Source organism: Prionailurus viverrinus, chromosome D3, assembly GCF_022837055.1.
Source record: "Prionailurus viverrinus isolate Anna chromosome D3, UM_Priviv_1.0, whole genome shotgun sequence".
Classification (NCBI taxonomy): Eukaryota; Metazoa; Chordata; class Mammalia; order Carnivora; family Felidae; genus Prionailurus; species Prionailurus viverrinus.
The window spans coordinates 17,467,935-17,486,121 of NC_062572.1; the positions used below are offsets into that span (position 1 = coordinate 17,467,935).

General features: G+C 48.2%; 1 long non-coding RNA gene across 1 annotated transcript; it reads right to left on the reverse strand.

Moving 5' to 3' along the window:
• Positions 1-276: 276 nt before the first annotated feature.
• Positions 277-15,417, reverse strand: LOC125149507 (uncharacterized). Its single transcript, XR_007145947.1, has 4 exons — positions 15,303-15,417; positions 9,470-9,571; positions 754-910; positions 277-366 (listed from the first exon to the last, which is right to left on the reverse strand). It is a non-coding gene; the product is annotated as an uncharacterized LOC125149507 (long non-coding RNA).
• Between the last annotated feature and the right edge of the window lie 2,770 nt (positions 15,418-18,187).

An 18,187-nucleotide genomic window follows, 5' to 3' on the forward strand; every position in this document is an offset into this window, starting at 1 on the left:
AGTTTTCATTGTTTGCTGTGCACGTGGACCCTATTCTAATGGGACAGTATATCTCACTTTTATGGAGTAGATATATGCCAGGCTGCAGACTGGCTTTTCTCTAAATCATTCTCTCACGCTGGATCCCACTTTGTAGTATATACCTGTATTTCTTTTCCAGGTTTTATTTTTAAGCAATCTCTACACCCAACATGAGGCTCAACCTCGCAACCCCGAGGTCAAGAGTCGCACGCTCTACCGACTAAACCAGCCAGGCACCCGAGTATATACCTGTATTGATACGGGCAACAAATGTTTATTGAGCACCTAGTATGGTCCTGCCGCTGTGTGCTCCACAAGGGAAGGCAGGTATTGAACTTTCAGTGCCTAGGAGAAGGCAGATATGGAACAACGAATTACACAGATAGTAAGTTAAATTAAAATGTCACAAAGTTATTATACTGCATTACACTATGCTATGATCTAGTATGCAAACATACACAAATACAGGCACGCAGAGAAGTATGGGAAGAGATAGAGCAAAATGTGACTGTTGATTTTCTTTGGATGATGGGTATATTGAACAGGATTCTTTCAGTTGCAAGGCTCAGAAACTCAGTTTAAACTCATTTAAGTAGGGAAGGGGATTTGTTGTCTCGTGTATTAAGCTGAATGATATGAAATTGTCTTTGGGGGGAGGGGGTCAAAAGTTGCCAACTGTTGGAATTGCATATGGCTCAATTTAATAACTTAAGACTCTATTAAAATACTGACTTCAGGTGTAGTTGGATCCAGGTGCTCAGACAATGTCAGAAATCTCTCTCTCCCTGTCTCAGCTCTCCTTTCTTCTGTGGAGTTGGCTTCATTCTCAGGCAAACTCTCCACACACTGAGGCAAGACTGGCCACTCCCTGCTCCCGACCTCTTTGCAACTTAGGACAAGTAAAAAGAAAAAAAAAAAAAGAAGAAGAAAAAAAAGCCTCTTTCTCTCTGATTCCAGGGCAAGTTCTGGGCAGAGCTCTAATTGGCTGGGATTGGTTGTGCTCCCTTCCATGAACCAATCACTGTGGCCAGGGCTGGGATGCTCTAATTGGCCATTTCTGGGTCACATGCTCCTCCCCTCACCCCACCCCTACCCCCAGCCTGGGGATGGCGTCAGCCACTAATTAGCTGGGTGGAGAGTGAGACATGTATGGTTTTAAATTTGAGCACGGCTACTAGATGAAATGGAAAGACATGGCTGCCTCAGAAAGATTTCAAGCAATTTTTTTTCTTTCTTCTTTTTTTTTTTTTTTTTTTTGCCTCTCTACGTTTCCTAAATTTCTACAATGAACATGAATTACTTGCAGAAAAACATTCTCAAGTTATTAGAAAGAAACCCAAAGGTATTGAAAATGGAATTTGGACGCGAATGTGGCCTGGCTTTATTCCAGGCCAATAATGGCTTTCTGTGTTATCCCTCCAGGTACGATTTGCATTTTAACCAGAGTCAAAACACCGTGACTCCAAGGAGAGTGTAATGAAGGAATTTAGGGCACAGAGCGAGCCCAGGAGGCCCTGGAGCCCATTGTCTGCCTTCTCTAGGGCCATATTGCCCCGAGATCCGGTTGACCTTGAAAAGCTTTCATGCGGATTAAATCAACAACCTCAGAAGTGGTGTTCAGCTCTGAAACTCAGTTTCCTCACCTGCCAGGTGAGGATAATAACAGTTCCTTCCTTACAGGATTGCTGTGAGATTAGCGAGCCAGCACAGGTAAGCACAGTCCTAAAACAATGGTCACCCCGTTCCTGCGCCTCCAGAAGGCCCTCTTCCCAGGCAGGCCGTGGGGGACTGAGCAAAGCTGAATTCAAAGCCAGCCCTGCCATGTACCAGCTGTGTGGCCTCCCACAGGACATGAAACCTCATGGCATCTGAGTTCCCTCACCTGAAAACCGGGCATGAAATTATTCTTGGTGCAGAACTGAGAGAATCTGACAGGGTAGCATTAAAAAAAAATTCTTTTAAATTTATTCTGAGAGAGATTGAGAGCAGGAGTGGGGGAGGGGGGGGGAGAGAGAGAGAGAGAGAGAGAGAGAGAGAGAGAGAATCCCAAGCAGACTCTGCACTGACAGTGTGTAGCCTGATGTGGGGCTCAAACTCATGAAGCTGTGAGATCATGACCTGAGCCGAGATCAAAAGTCAGACAGTTAACCCCACCGACTGAGCCACCCAGGCACCCCGACAGGGTAGCATTTTAATAAAACAACGTGATGCTTAGTGGACACTCCGTAAACGTTTGCTATTGTTCCCTTTCTGGTGACTTTTAACCTCTTTCCCAGAATCATCAACACAGATCACATCCGTGTAATTAGAGACCGTGTTTTAGAAACATATTTACATGCATAACTATGATCATTACATAACACAGTGAGAAGGCAAATTCATGCAGAATCAGCAAGTTCCTAGGCTATGATTTTAAAGATGTTGATTTCCTTCTTAAAAAAATTTTTTAAAGCTTATTTATTTATTTTGAGAGAAAGAATGTGTGCAGTGGGGTCGGGGAAGGGCAGAGTGAGAGGGAGAGAGAATCCCACGTAGGGTCCCACGTAGGCTCGAACCCCTGAATCGTGAGATCATGACCTGAGCTGAAATCAAGAGTCAGACGCTTAACTCACTGAGCCAGCCAGGCTCCCCCGATTTACTTTTTCTATTTAAAAAAGATATATGTCCAGCTGTTCCAAAATGCTAAATTACCAAAGGTGTTTACTTATAAAATTTTCTGAAGCATGACTTGGGGGCTGATATTTCACACCTTGAGTTGTCTGTCCATCCATCCATTCATCTTTCCTTTTCTTCCTTCCTTTCCTCCTTCCTTCTTTCTTTCCTGCCATCCTTCCACCCATCCATCCATTCATGAATCCATATGGCCATCCAATCATTCATCCATATATCCATCAATCCATTCATCTGTTCATTCACCCATCCATCCACACACACCACCCCCCCCCCCCATTCATCCCTTCAACATATAATGGATGCTGTGTGCCAAGTCCTTGTTCTGGATGCTGGGCACACAGTGACAAATAAGACAAACACGGTTCCTGACCTCACCGAACTTACTCCAGGTTCCTGGGAAGCAGAATGTGAGTGAAAAGGCTGAGGCGGAGCACTGATCCAGGGACTCAGCGTGGTCCCCAGGGGGGTGAGGTGGTCCTCTGGGACACCAGGTGAGTCATTCTCTGCTGTGGAAGCCCCTCCCTGCAGGTGGATCCATGAACCACCCAGGAATGGTCAGCGTGGGTGGGATTTTTAACAGGAAGAGGTGGATGTCCTTGTGTGCAGGGGCCTTGAGCCATCAACTGGCATGTTAACGTGATGTCGCTTTTTTACACCCGAAATTTAAGATCAGGCTTATACCCATTTAAAAAAAATTTTTTTTTTAACGCTTATTCACTTTTTGAGAGACTGAGACAGAGTGCGAGCAGGGCAGGGGCAGAGAGAGAGGGAGACACAGAATCGGAAGCAGGCTCCAGGCTCTGAGCTGTCAGCACAGAGCCTGACCTGGGGCTCAAACCCACGAACTGTGAGATCGTGACCTGAGCCCAAGTCAGACACTTAAGCGGCTGAGCCACCCAGGCACCCTGGGCTTATACCCATTTTGAGTAGACCCTCACCCTCCTGAGTTTAGCTTCAACTAATCTGAATGGGGTTTTGTTACAGCCAGCATGCCCTCACTGCAGCCCATGAGGATTATTTTGCTTAATCTTTGTTAACAGCACTGCGGAGCTGGATCTGTTACTGACACCAACTTAGAGAAGAGCAAAGACAATCTCAGACAGGTGAAGTGGCTTGGCCTGGGTCAGACACTCAGAGGCGGGGCTTGTGCCCAAGTCCTAAGCTGGATTTGAAGGCGAATGTAGGGGAGGGCACTCCAGGCGGCGTAAATTGTGCGCAGGGGAGCTGGGAGAGGGCCCACGGACGTTGCCTTGCGGTTCTGCGCAGGGAGGAGATCGAGGACGTGAACTAGGCACACAGATCTGATCGCCGCTCTCCCCAAGCACATTGGGCCCCTGTGTGCTGGAGAATGCCGACCTAGAGGAGGGTTACTCCACACTGCCCCATTATGAGCACACACCACACCCCCCCCACACCCCCCGCTACCCTGGCGGAGGCTCGTGCAGTGACAGCCCTCATGACAGCCTGGACCAGGGGCCTTTTTCTGCAAACAGATTACATCATTACCTTGAGAGACGCTGCGTTGTGAGCATGACAGTTTTACGGCCTGTAGATCCCTACAACTGGAACCATCTGGACTTTTAAAAGCTTGGTAATGCAACAGCATAAACAGGCCTCTGCGTGAGTCTCCCTGCGTGCTGAGATTTAGAACGAGGAGTTTGCCGTCGGGGAGGCAGCCAGGTCTGATGAGGACTCAGGCTCTTAAGGGTTTAGGCAGGGTGATTTGCTGTGCAGCCCCAGGCAGATGTCTCCCCTTTCCTGGGCTTCACTTTTCCTCCTTACTGAGCCTGTTTTCTCAACGCGTAGGGAGGCTTGGAATGAGAAATGATACGCGTGTTCTTTGTTCAAACCACCCCTAAGCCCCTTCTCTCAAGATCCCAGGGCTTCCCACCATCCTGCCACCCCAGTTATGGAAACATCGGTTCCAAGTGGCTAGGATGTGTGTGCCCAGGGTGACGGGGATGCTCACAGCAGAGCTCTGTCTGAGGCCCTAAGTGATCTGCACGAAGGGAACACACAGACGTAACTGCAGAAATGCCGGCACGCACTGGGGGCGTGAATGAAATATTCTTCTTAAAGGCCAGGCCTTCCCTCCATCACAGCACAGGCCTCCTTGCCTCCAGCCCAGGTTTTCTGTACCTGACCTGAAGGACACCATGAACAGACTGCTTTCAGGCTGAGCTGATGAGCCGTCTGTTTTCACGTTGTCACCCGGGAGGACAGAGTCCAGAGACATTTCCAGGTGTGGTATGTGGGGGATTGGGGAAGCTTTCGAGCCCCCAGAGCTCAGTCGGGGGAGGAAGGCAGAAGGTGAATGGTGACAGACAAGGCGATACCATGTGGCTCATGAGGTTCTGCGGCAGCGTCCCACGTAGTAAGCAGATTAAGAAGAATGATAACAGGAAGTTATTGTCACCAATACAATTGTGGACACATGGCCACTCTCATGCCTTAGTGTATAAATTGGTCCCTGTAGGGAAATTTTGCAGTAGATACTGAGAATTTAGAATGTCCAGACTCTTTGGTCCAACTATTCACTACTAGGGATTTATCCTAAGGCAAAAATTGGACAAGTGCAAATATTTGTATTATAGGGTCACTTGAAAGCTTGTGAGTGAAAGCTTGTAAGTCACACAAATGTCTGACCAATGAGACAGATTTTGTAAAATATACCTCTGCCCCGCAGTGGAATATATACAGCTATTTTTTTTTTTTTATGAGCCTGACATCCTGACATCCTTTCCTAGGCATAGAAATGATAAGGCTATTTCTGTTTTGAAACGTGGAATAAAATGATGTCAGAAGGGGGCCTGGGTGGCTCAGTCGGTTAAGCTTCCGACTTCAGCTCAGGTCAAGAGCTCACGGTTTGTGAGTTTGAGCCCTGCCTTGGCCTCTCTGCTGTCAGCACAGAGCCTGCTTCAGATCCTCTGTCCCCCTCTCTCTCTGCCCCTCCTCTGCCCATTCTGTCACTCTCTCAAAAATAAGTAAACTTGGGGCGCCTGGGTGGCGCAGTCGGTTAAGCGTCCGACTTCAGCCAGGTCACGATCTCGCAGTCCGTGAGTTCAAGCCCCGCGTCAGGCTCTGGGCTGATGGCTCAGAGCCTGGAGCCTGTTTCCGATTCTGTGTCTCCCTCTCTCTCTGCCCCTCCCCCGTTCATGCTCTGTCTCTCTCTGTCCCAAAAATAAATAAACGTTGAAAAAAAAATTTTTTTAAATAAAAAAAATTAAAAAAAAATAAGTAAACTTAAAAAAACAAAGATCTTTAAAACATGATGTCAGAAAACTAGACTCCATTCACAAGACTCTTAGTTTTCTCCATCCCCATGGTTTGCTCACAGAGAAGGTTCTTCTCGTTCAGCTTCCTGGACGTCATCTTGCCCAAAGTTCCCAGATCTTCCCAGGGGCTCTAAGCCCTGCTGGAAGTGAAGGCTTTGTTTTCTGAACTTCACTCTCCTGTTGTGTTTCATTGTCTGCCTGGTATTAAGGTGAGCTATGCCTGTGCCTTCCATGCCTTCCTGAACTTGGCTAGACCCATGTCTGAAACACCTTTGATCCCCAGGGCATGGATAATTGTGGGGAAGGAGTAAATGATGCCTAGCAAATTCTCTAACATGAGAGAGAAGTTTATGTGAGGCCCTGCAGCTAATTTCTATACCAAATGCCTTAGTATCACTTGATATTCTGGCTGGTGTTGCCTTGAACTTGCCCCACGTCCTCATGAAGGTCAGCACCAGCTCCTGCTTGCTGTGATGCCTGTGATAAAGAATCCACAAATGTGTGAAACCGCCAAACTAAAGGGGGTAGGAAGAAAAGGTGCTGACCTAAGTAACTTTGGAAACGTGCAGAGTCTGAGAGACTAAAGGATACCGGAATTGAAGAATTACGTGAATGGATGGTGCATGGTGGGAGCCAGGCTTCTCATTGTTGAAGTATAAAATGAACAAGGGTAGGAAGCTAGATGATTCGTGTGGTAATGGATTAGAGCTGGGGACATCAGTATGAACTCATGTATAGCTTAATATATGTACATGCTGGGGTTTTTGTGTGTGTTTCTTTTTTATTTTAGAGAGAGCGAGTATGAACAGGGGAGAGGGACAGAGGGAGAGAGAGAGAGAGAGAGAGAGAGAGAGAGAGAATTTTAAGCAGACTCCATGCTCAGGGCGGAGGCTGACTCAGGGCTTGATCCCATGGGAGCATGACCTGAGCCAAAATCGAAAGTTGGACACTCAACCGACTGAACCACCCATGTACCCCATACATATTGTTACACACAGAAATATTTATATACACTTGTGTATATGTAGGTCAGCGTGCTGACAGTTCCTGCTCTTCACTGAGAGGGCCTAGAAGCAATGACACCCAGTAGCAACACAAACATCTAACGCCCGGGTCTTGGTTTAAAACCCCATTCTCCCATAAAAGGAACCAGGGATTGTAGGAGAAATGGCTGATTCAATGACCAGGACGGTAAATATGCAAGGTGAGCCAGGAGCAACTTATCCTGCCATACTGTAAGAATGCGCTTCAAACTAAAAACGAAAAAGAAATTGGGGTATGTCAAAGGAACAAAGGAACCAACTGAGAACCTCCCAGGGGCCCAAGCTGGGACAATGTGAACCAGATAAATAAAGAATTATTGGATTATAACTCAACGTGTAAAACAAATAGCCATGAGTCCATACTGATATAAATAAATGATTGAATAACTTAAATGGGAAAGAGACACAAGTATCCCATGCGGAAGAATTCCAAATAATTTATGTAGATAGTCTGCCCTCAAGGAGGGGGAGCATAACTCTTCACTTCTCAAGTGTGGGCCAAGTGTGGGCTGTGCACGTTAACTTCCCTCCAAAGTGTACGGGATGGAAAGGGGGCAAATGAGCACCTTGACAGTGGAGAAATCTGACAGACACTACCTCAGCCAGATGGGATCAAGGCCCACATCAGGGGTCATGTGTCATGTTAATGCTATGTATCCTTGATATGATGTGATGAAAATTTTCCCTCTCCAGTCTTCCTCCCCCAAACCCATAACCCCAGTCAATTTGTTAAGGAAAAAAAATCAGACAAAGGCGCCTAGCTGGCCCAGTTGGAAGAATGTGCAACTCTTGATCTCATGAGTTCGAGCCCCACGTTGGGTGTAGACATTACTTAAATAAACGAATGAGAACTTAAAAAAAAATTTTTTTATTTGGTACTAATAGAGACATTCTACAAAATACCTAACCAGTACTCCCGAAAAGTGTCAGGGTCATCCAAAATGAGGCAAGTCTGTGAAACCTAAGGAGACGTGGCAACTATATGAAAGGTGCTATCGTGGATGGGATTCTGGATGCCAGAAGGGAAGTTAAGTGAAAAGTAAGGAAAATGTGAATAAAATATGAAGTCTGGTTAATAATTATGCATCAGTATCAGCTCATCAGCTGTAACAAATGTACCGTATTGAGGTAAGATGATACTAATAGGCAAAACTGAGCGGGGATATGTGGGAAGGCTCCGTACTCTCTTCTCAAATTTTCTGTCAGTGTAAAACTTTTCTAAAAAAGTTCAGTCTATCTTTAAAAAAATTACCAATTAGGTACAGGTGAAGAATGATATCTTGGGTTTTCTTTAGTTAACTTTCTTTGTTTACTGTTGCTGTGAAGCGTTTTCATGTATGTGGTGGCTACTTCTATTTCTTCTGTGGATTGCCGATGGTCACGTTGTGGGGTTATTTGTTATGTGGCACTGTAGCCATAGCTAACTGATACAATCTTACTGAATTCCTGCAGCCCTATGAAGTATTATTTGTCCCCTTTCCATTATTCAAATATCCATTAAACAGATGAAGCAATGGAGACCCAGAGAGATTAAGTCATTTCCCCAAATTCAGACTCAGTGTCTCACCTAAGCTTTGAACCCACGGCTGTCTGACTCCAGAATTTTCTGACCACCACGCTAGACTGTGAAGTACCATGAGTGATGATGGCAGGGGGAGGGGAGGGAATCCTGACAGCTAGTTGGGCGTCCAGTGACGAGCTTTCGTGTAGGGATGCCAGTATGCCAAAGAGGGGCACCATGCAGCTAAACTACAAATGATATAGGATATCCTCGGGGCGCCTGGCTGGCTCAGTCGGTGGAGCATGCGACTCTTAATCTCAGGGTTGGGGGTTCGAGCCCCACGTTGGGTGTAGAGATTACTTAAAAATAAAATCTTAAAACAAGGAGATCCTCGAGTGGCTGCCATGAGAAATGGCTCGTGAGGGCACCAAACTTCCTGTCCCAAGCAGGGGGGCTGGGGTAAGGACACTCCAGACTCTGCTGAGAATAGCAAAATGGGCTCTCTGGAGTTGTGCCTGGAAGAAATGCGATTGTCAGGTGCTAGCAGGCAGCACAATCCCATGTCATACATTATCATGATTTAACGTCAAGGCTCTGAATACTGGAGCCAGGAAGCACTATCTCCTCTCAAGGATGCTTAACCAACGCCCAAGATGTGGGGGCCCGCACTCACTGGCCCCTGCCTTCCCAGGGCTCGACCTCAAGGAGCTGGACTGAAATCTGAAGGTTCTGGGCTCAAGAACCAGGTTTGACCTCTGGCTCAGCTGACTGTGCTGTGCGGCCTGGGGCAAGTCAGCTCAGTGCTCTGGTCCTTGGTTTGTTCATTAGAAAATGAGAACCGTAGCCCTTGCCCTACTGACCTCACGGAATTTTCCAGTGGATAAATCATAGTACTGATGGTTACTGCACACTCTCCACATACCAGAATTTTGCATGCATCGACTCTGAATACTCACAGCAATCTTAATGGGCGGGTGCTTATACTATCCTCGTTGTATAGATAGAAAAACAGGTCTGGAGGCAAAAACAGACTTGTCACTTGCCTGAGGTCACCCAGCCTGCAAAGATTAAGTCGGAATTTAGAGCCCATCCTGTTCACCAAAGAGGATGTCACTCACCATATTCCCATATGATGCTAGACGGAAAAAAAGCTTGAGGAACTTGGGACCCTTGGGGAAGAAATTGGCCGGGGGGGAAGGGGGGGCAGGCTGGAGAAGCAGGATAGGTGGGCGTGGTTACCAGCCAGGGCTTGGTCCTCATCGCCGGTTGGGTGTGCACACAGGGGGTTTGGAGAAGCAAGGTGCAGAGAGAAACCAGCCTGAGTGGACAAAGCTGGCAGAGGGGACAAAAGAGAGTTGTGGCAGCGGCCCAAAAATCATGCAAATCTGGTGAAGACAGAAACACCGGAAGGGGAGTTTTAGGAAGCTTTGCTCACAGATGGGCTCTGTAATCTCCATCCTCTGGCCTCCGCTATACCTGCAGTAAAATCCCCGGGTTTTGCCAATGCCTTAAGAGGTGAGTCCAGGTGCGCTTTGGATTTTGACAGCCTGAGACTGGCCACAGAGTGGCCAGGGGGCCGACCCCATTCCTCTGCCCTGGGCTCCTTGGCATGAGCCTGCCTCAGGCCCAGGACAGCCCCAGGGAGTCCTCAGGCTGCGGTTTCCGGAAGCAGATTTTTTTTTTTTTTAAAGTTTATTTATTTAGAGAGAGAGCGCGCCGCAGGGGAGGGGCAGAGAGAAAGGGAGAGAGAGAATCCCAAGCAGGCTCTGTGCCGTCTGCACAGAGCCTGATGTAGGGATCCATCCCACAAACCGTGAGACCATGACCTGAGCGGAAATCGAGAATCGGACGCTCAACCAACAGAGCCACTCCTGCGCCCCAAGGACAACAGCTTTTTTTTTTTTTTCAACGTTTATTTATTTTTGGGACAGAGAGAGACAGAGCACGAACGGGGGAGGGGCAGACAGAGAAGGAGACACAGAATCGGAACCAGGCTCCAGGCTCTGAGCCATCAGCCCAGAGCCTGACCCGGGGCTCGAACTCACGGACCGCGAGATCATGACCTGGCTGAAGTTGGATGCTTAACCGACTGCGCCACCCAGGCGCCCCAAGGACAACAGCTTTTTAAAGGAGTTAACTGTGCAGGCGGAGCATCCTAGCTGGGTCCTGGCCGAGGTGTCTTCTCGAACAGATGTGAGTTAGAGGCCCAGTCAGCCTTCTCTTTCCCTTCCTTTTACCTTTTTCTTGGCCATTCCTTCTTTCTCTTTCTCTCATTTTCTTCCTTCCTTCTCTCGCACTTCCCATCTCCCCCTTTCCCTCCAGGTCCCGCTCTCTTGGACAGCAGGATCCTGGTGAGTTGTGTTGTGTTTTTTTTTTTTTCATCATCTCATCTGGTAAAATATGGATCATTCACCTTCCATTCTCGGGGTTATTTTCTAAGCGTTTCTTCCACGTAGCTACACAACCTTCTTCCTTGTTAATGGCTACGTGATGTGCCACCAAGTACTCTCATTTGCATAACGGGCTCCCTGTTGTGGAACACTGGGTAGTTTCTAGGTTTTGTATCCTTACAGGTGAAAGTATTCGTTTTTTCTGGTCTGCCGTGTGTGGGGCTCGTGGGTCCAAGTTAAGTGGGGGCCTGGGAGGCACAAGGTAGATGATTGGCATGGGGTGGTAGTTCGTCCAGGAGCTGCTTCCTGCCTGCCCTCATCCCCAGGGCAGCTCGGAGTATACAGCAGGTGCCTCATGAATGCTGCCTGAGGATGCCTCTCGGCCTCTATTCCTGCACCTGGCACACTGCCTCAGCGCACTCTCCATTGAAGCGTCCTCTTTCCCACCTGGCCGTGACCTTCCATAGCCTTTTTATCTCTATGTCCCCCGTGCCTGGCACCAGGAAGACCCTCAGGAATGGAAGGGAAGGAAACAAAGTAAAGGAAGAGGAAGCCAGAGAATGCTCACTTACTCTGGCCACCCCTCATTAATAGGGCCTGGGATTGCCGTGGGACATTAGTGACAGAACATGTTGACATTGTGTAATTTATTAGCCTGAACTATACAAATTATACCTTCCCCCAGGATGCCCGCGACGAGAAGCTGCTTTTCATGAGTTTATCCTGGGGACTCGAATAAATAAGCAGAGAAACAAAAAAACCTCATGAATTTTTTAAAGAGCTTATTGGAATCGGGAGAAAACCTGGTGTTCCGGGTGCAGAAGTAAGTCTCCAATAGATCAGCATTCATTTCTCTTTACCCTCTGAAGTCTTTTTTAATCCTCTTGCTTGCCAGTGTTAATCCGTGTTTTTCTGTGAATCTCTCTCCAGATCGGCAAGTGAACAATACCCACCCAGGGGGCTTCTCCCCATGCATTTCCCACCACACTGGGGGGTGGGGGGGAGGCCAGTGCCTGGTGAAGGGTGGGCCTTGGAGCCCCAGAGGTGCTGTGACCCCATCCTCTGCCTGAACCTGTAGGGAGTGAGATTAGAGGTGTGGCATTGCCGCGCTGAGAGCCTTGGTGTCCTCTTAAAAAAAGCTTCTCGGCTATGAGAAACACCTGAGTTGATCATCCCCCAAATGTCAGCCTCGCCGAAAGTTAAGCGGTTTACAAGGTCTTGCTGAGAAATTCCATGTATTAGAAGCTAATAGAAGGTCAGCATTTTCCATTTCGATTTTTTTTTCTTCCTGCTGCCCAGGGTCTAGGTAATACTCTCTGGCATTTTGAAGATGCTTCTACGAATTGTGGCATGGTAGCTAAGCGCTTGATGGGATTTACCCTCCCAAAGCCTGTGAAACAGAAGTTGTTATTATGTCCATTTTATAAATGAGGAAATTGAGGCTTGCGTGGAGAGGGGTCCCTTGCCCAAAGTCACACACAGCAGGTGATGGAGCTGGGTTCTGTCTGATGTGTGTCGGAATCCAAAGCCCATGCTTCGATGCGTTATGACTTCTTCCTCTACTTGGCACGTCGGGAATGTCTCCTCCCCTCCCTTCCCCTCTGCAGTCGTCTTCCTCGGTGGTGACTCCGTAATCGATGCTAGCAGCCCGAGATCCAACTTAGAGAACTGCAACCTTGAATAGGCACAGTGGACATTCCATCTCTGGTTTCCTCTAATTTCCTGCAGCCAAGGTCAGCGAACTATAGCCCTTGGTCCAAATCCGGCCCGCTGCCAGTTTATGTAAATAAAGTTTTATTGGCACTCAGCCACGCACATTCATTTACACATGGTCTGTGGCTGCTTTCAATGCTACAAAAGCACAGATGAGTAGTGGGACAGACACCATATGGTCCACAAAGCCTAAAATATTGACTTTCAGGCGGTTAGAGAAAAAGTTTTCTGACTCCTACAATGCAGAGTTGTCAACGTTTATTACCCCAGAATCTAACGTGATAAATGATAACACCAGTCCTGTGAGTAGATGGCATTTTTGGAGGGCCAACTATGAGCCAGGCATTCTGCTAGTTGCTTTCAGGGGATGATCTCCTGGAATCCTCCAACAATAGCATCAAGCAGGTGCTCCGAGAGGTGAGTAACTGCCCATAGTCACAGTCACGGGGTCTGAGACACGACCCTTGAGCTGTCTGGCAGTTCATACACTGCAAAGTGTTCTACAGCAATAAAGCACCGTTTCCAGATTGTCTACCCAGTGCCTGGCATCATGCTGCATGCTGGGATGCAGCGTGATACATGACAAGCAAGGGACGGTCTCCATCCTTGGGAAACCCGTGGACTTATGGGAAAGACAGGCCTCCATCTAGATCAGCTGGCGAGATGAGCAGTCAAGAGCTCACAGGAGGAAGAAGCATCTGAGAAGGTGAACTTCGAATTAGGTCTTTCATGACGAACAGAAATGTGATCATTGAAATAGAAGAGGGAGAAGAACACCCTAGGGACAAGTTAAGCAAAGGCTTGGATTGAAATAATTGCCAGGCACCGGAGTCTAGGGTGAGTGAGGGGCAGAAGGGAGCAGAGGGTGGTCACAAACGACAATAGGACTTGTTCGAGACCGGAAGAGGAGAGGTTGGGATGTGATGCTGGCGACTTTGAAAATGTGTTTTCCTTCTCTTATCTAGAAAGAGCCTCAGGTTTTGCCATCCCTTTTCCATCTGGTAGGTAGTAGGTGCTCAAGAAATGCTTCCAAGAATCAAATGTCAGCCCTCGCAACAGGGAGCAAGCTTGCATTTGTCTGTCCTTGTGGGATGCTCACATGGCAGCAGGCAGCAACCACCACCCAGGTGACAATGACTCATGCACCTGGGACCACCAGGCTTCCAAAGAGTTTCAAGTTCGAGGTTGACTCCATTGGGTCTCTGGAGAGGGGCTTTCCAGAAAAGTCTCCTACTTTCCTACCTGTGCTCAGATGGCAGGACAGGGGTCTTGTGCCCTGAAAGAACTACCCTTCCATCATTGATCATTTGCTTGGGTTGGATGAGGAGATGGGGAGAGCCCTGCCTTTGGGGCCATCACCGTCCCCCATCCACCGTCCGTAGGTTTCTGGTGTGTGACCTTGGGCAAGTTCCCTACTTTCTCAGAGCCTCGGTTTTCTCGTATATAAAATGGAGGCCATTCCTGTGTCATGGGGTTGTTATGACAAGTACAGCCTGCCATATAGTAAAGGCCCAATATTTATGATCGGTTATTATTTTTACTATGATTAGCGATCAGATTTCTGTATCAGTCGGCATTTGCTGCCATCATGCCAACAGTCTGTGTGATTTATAAAAGCATTTATTTTTTGTTCCCTCTCACAGTTTCCTGGATCCGTTGGGGACGGTTCTGCGGGTTGGGTTTAACCATCTCCCTTGTCTTTTATCCTGGGACCGGTGCTCACCTAAGACATGCTCCTCTGAAGGCAGGGAACAGAAATTTCAAGAGAGGCGAGTGAAAACTCAGGGCCCGCCTAAGGCTTGCGCTCAGAACTGGCCCACAGTTATCTCAAAATATCCCATCGGCCAAAGCAAGTCACACGGCCCAGCCGAATAGCACGGGTGGAGAAAGGCGGAAGAATTGTGTCACTCCCACAGCTGCCAGGATTCCTAGCGTGGCTGCTGGCCATGTGATTCCACCACCTACCCAACATTGCCTTCCGTATTTTGCACAGAAGGCTGTCTCCAATCACAGAGCATCTTAGAGATTGGTGACTGTCCATAGGACACTGTATGTTTTGTATCAGTGGGGTTCTGACGAGGTAGTCTCTGGCTGAATTTCCGGACCAAGATTAATTTGCTGCTGGAATGTGAAGACGGCCACCCTCACACCCCCACCGCGGGTCCAGCGTGAGGGAAAATAAGGAGACAGCCCCCGTGTTGGATAATGACCGCCCAAATTCCAATACTCAGGGCCCGACATTGCCCGTTCAGTTTCCTCTGGCTGAAATTCTTGGTTGTTCCGCTGCTAAAACCAGGGTGGCTATTTACTCTGGGCACCAATGGCTGTTCTTAGCCATATTGATAAACAAGGCTTCCAAAATCATCTCAATACCAGGAACAGTTCATTTAAAACAGAAGCAGCAACATCACCAATGACAAAATCGACAGGTCAGTCCTGTGGTGTCCACCCTCGCCCAGGGGAGCCTGGTGATGAGTTGAGGAGTATTTTCGGACACAGACAAGAGCAGGCCTGGCCCAGATCCACTCATTCCTTCAGTAGCGCTTCCCAGGGAGTTCCAGTTATTTCCCAATTTGTTCCAGCCACACCACCTTTTGTGGCTTCGTTTGGGCATTGAGGTCATCGAGAGATGACTGACTTGGGCAAAGCAGAGAGTAGGGGGAGGAAAGATTCTTCACTTACTCACCCACTCACTAATTGCTGAGTGTCTTCAGGGTCCTGAGCTGGGGGTTCAAAGCTGAAGGAAGCAGAATGTCCACTGTGCTGGCCGTTTGGCACGGCAGATCCTCCTTCCACGTATCTTTTTTAGGGTAGGTGGTTGGCTTCCCATCAGCCCCCGCGCGGCAGATGATTGGTTCAAGCTAATCCCGGCCATACGATTCTCTTGCGGATAATTGGTTGAGGGGTTAGCATGTGACCCAGTTCTGCCCAATGAGAAGTGAGGGAGAAATCTGTCCGTGGCCTTTGAGAAACTTTCCCTCACGACTAAGAAGGAGCTGGAGGAAGGGGTGGGTGCTGCTCCCCAGCGTTTGCAGTATGTGCAGGTGTGACAGCCACACTTCTGACAGCCATCTTGACACGTGCTGCAAGGTAAGAGATGAAACTCGCTCCGGCAATGGCAGAATGGAGAGATGGGGACTATATCCTCCCTGATATCATTGAGCTGCTAAGTCTTTTTTTTTTTTTTTTTTAATGTTTTTATTTAGTTTTGAAGGACACAGAGAGACAGAGCATGAGCAGGGGAGGAGCAGAGAGAGAGGGAGACACAGAATCCGAAGCAGGCTCCAGGCTCCGAGCCGTCAGCACAGAGCCCGACGCGGGGCTCGAACTCACGAACCACGAGACCATGACCTGAGCCGAAGTCGGCCGCCCAACCGACTGAGCCACCCAGGCGCCCCGAGCTGCCAAGTCTTTAAGTGCAAAGGCCACTCTATCCTTGGACTTCACACTCTGTGGGGTAAGAGGTTTCCTCCAGGATAGGTGGGGGTTTCTGTTATCTGCATCCCAAGGCTTCCTACTTAATGCTGCAATATTATTGTAGAAACATGATTTATCTATAAAGGAGCAGGCGTGGAGAAGTGGGTTAAGTTGTCAGCTGGGAAACATCGGAATTAGGTGGTGAACCCAGGACTCTCTGCCTCCAGCCCTCTGTCTGCATAGGTGACCTTATAGCTGGCCTCTGAGAATGCGCATAACAGATGTTAAGCATCCAGTATGGGCCGTGCTGGATGCTGAGGGGGTAGGGAGCTCATGCCCAGAGAGAATGGTGAAGATCCTATCAGAAGAGCAGAACACGGGGGTGCCTGGGTGGTTCAGTCAAGTTGAGCGTCGGACTTCGGTCCAGGTCATGATCTCGCAGTTCTTGAGTTGGAGCCCCACATGGGGCTTGCTGCTCTGAGTGCATAGCCTGCTTCTGATCTTCTGTCCCCCTCTCTCTGTGCCCGCCCCCCCCCCCCCCGGCTCATGCTCTCTCTCTCAAAAATAAACAAAACATTTTAAAAATTTAAAAAAGAAAGGAAGAGCAGAACATGACAGGTGGGGGGTAGGGCCACACATGCTTTGCTAGTGCTGGGCTACAACCCCTCTCCCATCCCCCCGTACCGTCCACAGCAAACGGCCGCATTACCTAGGATCATTTGGTCCAGTGGCAAGCACTCCCATTTCACATTCAGATTAGACCTGGGTTCGAATCCTGCCTCTGCTACTCCTTAGCGCTGTGACACTGGGTATGTCCCACCACCTCCGAGTCCGTTACCTTGTGGTTCTGAGGACTGGACATGATGAATGCACATTGCCGGGCACTTGGAAGATGCTCAAGCGAATGATAACTATGAGGACGCTTATGGCAGGATTCTTACGAACCTTGAGAATCACACCACAAAAGGAGTGCTGTTCTAATGGCAGGAAGACCCAGGTCCTAGTCCCAGCTCTGCCATGATGAGCTGTGTGACGTCAAGCCATCCCTGCCCTCTCTGGCCCATTTACTTGCTCCCGTCTGTAGAATGATGGGGTTTGGCTTGACCAATTGTTTTCAAACTCTGCTCCACGGAGCTCTAGAGATTCACTGGCTCCATAACGAGGAAGAGGCCCGGTAGCAGAAATGGGGCGCCCCCCCCCCCCCGCCCCGCTTCAACGCCACGGTTCTTTTGTTATTTCTTTCATGGGACTGGGTTTTCTGGAAGATGCTCTTTGAAGAGAGGCTTCTGTTGCTTTAATTTCAAAAAAGAAGAAGAAAAAGGCAGCCTGAAATACTCCAGATTAGATTACTAAATTCCTTCCATTTATTCAGTGGTTGACAGTGTGAACTTTGGAGTTCAACCCACCCGATTTGAAGGATGACTCTGACATTATCTACCTTCGTTAACTTGGGGAAGCAAATAATTTCCTGAGCCAGTTTCTAATCATCTACCAGCCATTCCTGGGAGTCTCTTTCCCCTCATCTCTGCCAGCAGGAGGTGTTATAGCTCTTTAAAATGTTTGCCAGTTCAATGGGCACAAAATGGTGTTTCATCGTCACTTGAACTTGCATTTCCCTAACTTGTAGAGAATTTAAGCATGTTTGCCTGTATTTATTTGTTGGCCACTCAGATTTCTTCCGTGAATTCTCATCCTTTGTTCATTTTTCTATTGGATCATTTGTCACTTGTTAATTTGTGAGAGCTCTTTACTATAGTGTGGACATTACCCTAATACGGTATGGGTTTTATCTTTTACCTGCGTTACGGCTTTTTTCTAGAACGATCACTTGTCCTTTTTTTTTTTTTTCCAATCCTATAATAATGATTCCCCCACTGCACTGTCTTGTGAGGATTAAAGCACAAGTAGAATTCCTGGTATGTGGTTCGGTAAATTATTTTTATTACTTACAAGCTTTGGTGCGGGTACCGGATTCTGGAGTTATCCCAATGTGTGTGTGCTAAAATGCCATTGGCCGAAGCAAGTCACACGGTTGAGCCGAGAAAGAGAGAGGAAGCACCGTGGTCACGTGGGCAAGGATGTGGGCATGGGGAGGGATAAGAATTGCGGCCACCGTTGCAATCTGCCACAATGGTCCGGCACAGAGATCAAGAC